We start from the raw sequence: 7,500 nt of genomic DNA on the forward strand, positions 1-7,500 counted from the left end.
TTGTTTATATATACTGACATTTCCAATTTTCGGCATAGGGATTCATATATAATAACCCCATTGTAAATTACATATGAAATAAATATAAACTACTAATCGAATAAATATGATTAAAGAATATTTATTTTATTTCTGTTTATCTTAACACATGTGGAATATTCCATGTACGAGTGAATAGTTCTCTAGTGATGACGTATTACGCATCTTATGAACGATAACTCGATATATGAACGATAACTCATGTTCGACTTCTTTTACGCCATAGCATCTAGTCATTACCTTTTAATATGGAAAAAATGTGGAAAAAAATACGGAGAAAACTAACAATACGGAAAAGCAGAAAATATACGGAAATAATCCGGAAAATAAACGGAAATAATACGGAGAATTGGACTTAGTCTATTTTTCATCTGGAAAAATATTGAACTCTTAACTTAGAATATTTTTCATCCGGAAAAAATACGGAGCTCTGGACTTAGAATTTTTTCATCAAGAACAAGATGTGTTTGTGAGACACAGTAGCACCTGGCGGCAACATCAAGTTCTAAAAAGCAATTTTTAGCAAATGGGTCTCAGTCAAGGTCACACAATCATTGTTCTTGGTGTCATTTGAAAGCACTTTATTAGTGTAGTATGCATACCAAATATTAAGTCTCTATCATCTATGGTTCAAAAGTTATGGCGAAAATTCGAAAAAAGCTATATTTAGCACATAGGTCACAGTCAAGGTCACAAGGTCATTGATCTTGGTGTCGGTTGAAGGTGCCTAATTAGTGGAGTATGCATACCAAATATGAAGTCTCTATCTCTCACGGTTTTAAAGTTATAGCGAAAGTTCGAAAAAGCTATTTTTAGCATATAGGTCACAGTCAAGGTCATAAGGTCATTGACCTTGGTGTCAGTTGAAAGTGTTTTTGTAGTGGAGTATCCATACCAAATATGAAGTCTCTAAGTCTCATGGTTCAAAAGTTATGGCGAAGGTTAAAGTTGACAACAGACAAACAAACAGACAGACATACAGCTAAACAGACAGACAGGACAAAAACAATATGCGCCCCAAAAAAATTTGGGTGCATAAAAACTGTCTTGGAGTTAACAGCAGTTCTCTGTTTCTCCTGAATGTTATGTACAATTTGATCGGGATCGGAAGAATGTTTCAAAAAGTCGGGCTCAGTGATCAATTAATTTAAACAACAGACCGCCAAAATTTAACCTTGGCCTCCATGTTGCAACGTCTGCTCTGTCTAAAGGAAGAAGTTTGTTGACCAGACAGCCTGAGATCGTATTGCTGTATCAACCAAAAGATGCAGATACACGTATTTCATATGCGGTAGGTCAGTCATATTTTTTTTAACATGTGTGTCACTGTGATGATGAAAATAAATACTCTAGGCCTAGGACTGAGCTACCAGGCTATGTACGTTTCAGCCAATATGCCCATGATTCAAAACTTTCAATCAGCTCATAGAATTTTATTATGGTTAACCACAATTAAAGGTGTTAATTTTGGTGAGCCATGGGCTGTAATCTCTAGCAATGATTTACCATACATTTTTTTTTTGGTAGCGTCTGTGCATGAGGAGGAGATTTCTGAAAAAGAATAAGTGCTTATTCAACTTACTGCGATTTTAACGGGCTTAAAGCTTGGTCCATGGATGGTTATGTCTGAGGTATATATATTCTTTTATTTCTTTTTTTATTGCTTGTTTAATTAAAAACAGTCAACTATGATTGTCATTATTATAAATAATATTTTAAACAAATTGATATTAAATTGAAGAACCCAAACTTGTGTTTATAAAAAGATTTTAAAAGGAATAAAAGCAATGAATTTAAATATTATTAATATTGCACCATTATAATTTAAGAACTTTTTTTTTAATTGATAGGATTTGACAATTCGACCGCAAGTGCTGCTGCAAGAAATTAAACATGCAGAGACCTTACAAATTACAAAGAAGTCTGAAGAAAATTTTTATTGGACAGATGGGTGTAAAGCACAGACCTGAGATATAAATTGAATTGTGAGAAATATGAATCAGGGATGCAGGTAGAAAATGGCAAATGTGATCCAGATTGATAAAAAATGTCTAAAGTTTTTTCTTGTTTTGTAAATATTCAATGCTATGTCAATTGTTATTTTTTCCCCAATACCTAATAGTGTTGAACATTTCACTCCCACTTTTGCTTAAATAGAATGAATAAATTTCCATTTATTTAATATGAATATTAAAAAATGCCACATTTTTTCCATGATGAACTTGTGGCTTAAATAAGAGTTCCAGTTTTTTTTCCATACATGCTCCTATTTGTTTGTCAAAGATATAAGATCCAATACATTGCTCATGAACATAATGTGTAATTTTGTTCATTCATTTATATGTTTTTTTCTCATAATGATATAATAAATTGTATATAATTTTGCACATTGTTGATGGTTTTGTAAATATTTATGTATGTATGCATCATGTAGCGGTTTTATTAGCCATTTTATAACCATGTGATTAACTCTGTATTTTCTCCAGATTTCCGTATTTCCGCATTTTATCAACCAAGTAAATACCTCCATATTTTGTATATATGGAAATGCGGAAATCTGGAGAGAATACGGAAAAAGAGTCCAAATACTCCCATCCACATTTTCTCCATATTTTGAATACGGAGAAAATCTGGAAATTTGAATACGGAGAAAATCTGGAATGAATGCGGAAAATTAGTCCAAATACTCCCGTCCGCATTTTTTCCTTATTTTGAATAAGGAAAAAATGTGGAGATCTGAGGTGCGGGCAACAAGTTGGCGTAGATTTGATTTAGCGCTTTTTGAATGTGCGTTATATAAACTTTTATACACAAAGCATTTAGCGATGTACTTGATTTAGCGGAGACTGCTTTCCGCGAAAGGCGCTAAAAAGAATACACAGCCAAATGTAATAAGTTTACAGTATCTAATTTTCATTTCACTCACTGTATTTAATTTTATTGTGTATATTATCTTCATTTTGTTGTCACTGCCTTTTGAACGTCTTACAATTGTTGTTTCTCTCTATTGTGTATACAAAATTTAGACCAAATTGAAGTGAACTAGAGTTATTGCCCTTTATTCAGAGTAAAGAGTTATTAAGGAGGAATGCCACACCAACTCTTTGTCCCCCACTTTCACTGAAAATGAGGGATATTAATTTTAGGTCTGTCTACCCGTCCATCCATCTGTCTGTCCGTCCATTTTTTTGTCTGTCTGTAACGCTTTCGTTTCAGAATGATTTCTCGAGAACCCTTTGAGCTTTTGCAATGAAATTTTGCATAGCAACTTCCTATGGCCTAAAGAAGAACCCTATTTTTCATTCTCGCGCTATACGTAGAGAATCATTCAAGCTTTTGCAGTGAAATTTTACATAACAACTTTCTATGGCATAAAGAAGACCCTAATTGATTATAAGGTCCAAAGGTCAAAGTTCAAGGTTGTAAATTAATTATTCCATGTGTGTGTGTAACACTTTCTTTTCTAAGCGATATCTCTAGAAGATTTTGAGCTTTTGCAATGAAATTTTATATTAAAACTCTCTAGGGCCTCTCTCACCCCTCTGATGCAACAACTACATGTATTGAAATAATTATTTCAATAGTGGTTGAGAGATTGAGTATTTCAATAACAAACATAGGTTGCAACCACTATTGAAATAATTATTTCAACAGTGGTCGTATTGTCTCCTGCTCTCATTGAAAGTGGAGGATGTTAATTTGGGTCTGTCCGTCTGTCTGTTCATCCATCTTTTTGTCTGTCTGTAATGCTTTCGTTTCCATGCAATATCTTGAGAACCCTTTGAGCTTTCACAACGAAATTTTGCATAACAAATCCCTGTCCCTGTGGCCTAAGGAAAAAGCCTATTGATTTTGAGGTCAAAAGGTCAAAGGTCAAGGTAATAAATTCTGTCTGTTATAACACTTTTCATTCTTATTACATCTATTTGAACTGTTTAATAAAGGCTTAATTAGACACTATGCATTGTTTTAAAATTTCAACAATATTGAACGTGAATATATACATGTATGTTACGGTACTGACGTAATGGTTGCATAAAATTTACGAAATAATAAAGCAGCTCTGTGGTGTAAGGGTCTCTCCTCAACATGTGAGAGGTCCCAGGTTTGAATCCAAGATGATCAATTTTTTTTTGAAATTTATTTTTTATAGATAGTAGTATAAAACGTTATGACATCTGGCTTGTACAAACTCATAAAATCATCATTATAAAATCATCAATATATCCATATTGGCATTTTTGATTTCCTTCAATATACTGTACAGCAGGAAATTAACTCGCGGAGTTAATATTCGCTATATTCGCGGGAAAAGAAATTCTGCGAATTCAACATACAGTGAATAATTCTTTAAAGATTTATAAGGATAAATTGAAATTTTGTTATTATCTGTGATTAGATTCTTTAAATCTATTTCAAATTGTCTTTCCGTACACACAAAGGCAGTAATTTATCCGAGATGTAGACTGTCTCTATAATTTTGCGGGGGTATGGATCAATTACAAACTCATAGTTGTTGATGTTTTTTTTAAGTTTGTTAATTGCTCAATTAATTTCTGTAGCCAACGATTAATTTTGCCATCTAGTAGACGTTTGATGTAATTATTTATCAAAACATACTTGTTTAAATACACCCGTGAGTGTCACTCAGTCATTGCCTTTAATCAAGGCAATTACTGGTAAACAGGGTAAAGACAATTAATTTATTTCAATTATAAGATTAAAAATACAACATTTTGACTACGGTACAATTTTTTTTTTGGTTTGGATCTGGAAATAAATAAAAATCTTAACGCTGTAACATTGTTTTGACTTCAAATAGGGATCAGTCCAGTGTTTCGTTGTTATTCAATCGGGCTCAAAATCGACCAATTATATAGACTTTACTTTCCTATCTGATATACGGGATATACATGTACAAATTTTGTAACATAAAGACAGGAAATATCAGTTCACACATTATATACCTAAAGAAAAAGGCTTGCAAGTACTTTTAAAAAAATGTATTATTTTTCCTTCCGCGAATTCAAACGACTGCGATTTGCTGAAAATTGAACAAATCGCGATCTTTTCCGACCGCGATTTTGACCTGCTATACAGTACATGTATACATTTAATAATTCTACAAATTTAGGGGGGATCCGACACCCACCCCCCCCCCACCCCCCCCCCCCACTCTGGAACTGAGCATGGTCTTTTTTCCGAAAGTGAGGGACACAGATTCTCTACTTCATGTCTCCTTCATGTATTTACAGTTAAGAAATCTATTTGATTGTCAAGGTCAATTATTTTTTAACCCTTATTACACTTAATCAAACTAGTATTCTTGATAAAATGTTTGTTATTTCCATTAATTGTACAATTCTTGGTGGGATCAGTTTAATTTTGATTGAGATTGGCCAAAAAAAAAAAAATTGATTTCTCTAAAATTTGATAATTTTATTTCAATTTCGATTATGATGCACTCACTTACAGCAAAATTTAAAGTCTGGAGCATCTAATTTGGATATGAATATTTTTTTTTTCATTTTCGTTGAAAAAAATACAAAAAAAAATTATATAAAATAATTAATATATTACCAGCCTTTCAATGCTGAAAGTCTGAAACCATACTCAATTAGGGATGTCTTAAATATCTATGAAATTAAATATTGGTGTGGCATTCCTATGTAATTTTTTTTTTAATTTGGTCATTTCTTTGATTTTTTTTCTTTCCGAGCATATAAATACTGTATAAACAGAAATTTTAGCAAGTATTTTATTTTGGCATTATTAGCAAAGGTACTGAGATCGCTAAAATTGAATACCACAAAAACTTAATTAGGATTTCATTTGTAATAGCTTCTTCAGTGGCTTTTTAAAATCGCTAAAATTACTTCTCGCTAAAAATAAAATACCAATTTTTAAGGAAAAATTTGCATCTCACTAAAATTTCCACTTATATGGTATAGTCATGCAAGCATGTATGTAAAAATTAAATGCATGAATGTATAATGCTTTGATCAAATTGCAAACTGGGAAGCAGTATTTTGTGATGTTAAAAGTTATTTCCCTTATAATTTTATGAAAACATTATACAATTCTGCTGAAAGGTAAAACTAATTTAAGTAAAACAATAAGAATAAAACATATGATAATAATTTTTGAATAGTTTTTTATTAATCTTATTTTAGATATGTGGAAGTGGGGAGTGTAAGAGAGAGTAAGAGTAGGAAAGAAAGGGATTGATGAGAGTGGGAGAGAGAATTTTGGAGAGTGGAGAGAGGGAGTGGGGAGGAAGTTTGGAGAGTGTGAAGGAAAAGTGGGTAGAGTAGAAAAGAGAGGGAGTGGGAGAAAGAGAAAGGGAGAGGAGTAGAGAGGGATGGAGAGAAAGGGAGTGGGGAGAGAGTGGGTGGGGAGAGAGGAATAGAGTGGGGAGGGAGGGAGTGGGGAGAGAGAGAGAGGTGAGGGAGGTGGGAGAGAGAGGGAGGGAGTGGGGAGAGTGTGTGAGAGAGAGGAAGTGGGGAGAGTGGAGAGAGAGTGGGAGAGAGTGGGTGTGGAGAGAGAGAGAGTGGATGAGAGAAAGGGTGTGGGGAGAGAGTGGGTAAGAGAAAGGGTGTGGGGAGAGAGTGGGTGAGAGAAAGGGTGTGGGGAGAGAGTTGGTGAAAGAGGGAGTGGGGAGACAGGGATGGAGTGGGAAGAGTGCGAGAGAGAGGGATTGGGGAATGTGGGAGAAGGGGAGAGTGGGAGAAGGAGTGGGACAGTGAGGGATATTGTAAGAGATGGGGAGAGTGAGGAGAGTGGGCAGGAGAAAAGGGAATGGGGAGAGAGTGGGTGAGAGAGGGGGAGTGAGGATAGAGTGGATGAGAGAGAGGGAGTGGGGAGAAAGTGGGGAGAGAGGAGAGAGAGTGGGGAGAGAGTGGGTGAGAGAGAGAGAGTGGGGAGAAAGGGATAGAGTTGGGAGTGAGTGAGTGGGGAGAGTGGGAGAGAGGAATGGAGTGGGAGAGAGGGAGGGAGTGGGGAGAGTGGGAGAGGGAGGGAGTGGGGAGAGGCAGTTGGTATGAGAGAGGGAGTGGAGAGAGAGTGGGTGAGAGAAAGAAGGAGTGGGGAGAGAGAGATACAGTGGGGAGTGTGGGAGAGAGGATAAGAGTAGGGAGAGAGGGAGGGAGTGGGGAGAATGGGAGAAAAGAGGGGAGTGGGGAGAGTGGGAGTGGGGAGAGAGTGGATGGGAGAAAGGGAGTGGGGCAGAGAGTGGGTGAGAGAAAGGGAGTGGGGAGAGAAAGAGTGAGAGAAAGAGAGTGGAGAGAAAAAGAGTGGGGAGAGAAAGGGTGTGGGGAGAGAGTTGGTGAAAGAGGGAGTGGGGAGAGAGAGGGAAGAGAGAGAGAGGGGGAGAGAGGGAGAGAGAGGGAGAGAGTGGGAGAAAGGGAGGAGGGGGGAAAGAGAGGGAGGGAGAGTGGGAGAGAGAGAGAGAGTGGGTGAAAG

General features: G+C 36.1%; 1 long non-coding RNA gene across 1 annotated transcript; it reads left to right on the forward strand.

Annotated features, from left to right (window-relative positions):
• The first annotated feature begins 914 nt into the window (after positions 1-914).
• Positions 915-2,423, forward strand: LOC134259529 (uncharacterized). The gene is made up of 3 exons (XR_009990376.1): positions 915-1,330; positions 1,567-1,670; positions 1,890-2,423. It is a non-coding gene; the product is annotated as an uncharacterized LOC134259529 (long non-coding RNA).
• Positions 2,424-7,500: the final 5,077 nt, after the last annotated feature.

This window comes from Saccostrea cucullata, unplaced genomic scaffold (genome assembly GCF_032062105.1).
Source record: "Saccostrea cucullata isolate Sc308-1 unplaced genomic scaffold, CSIRO_AGI_Scuc_v1 ctg21326, whole genome shotgun sequence".
Classification (NCBI taxonomy): Eukaryota; Metazoa; Mollusca; class Bivalvia; order Ostreida; family Ostreidae; genus Saccostrea; species Saccostrea cuccullata.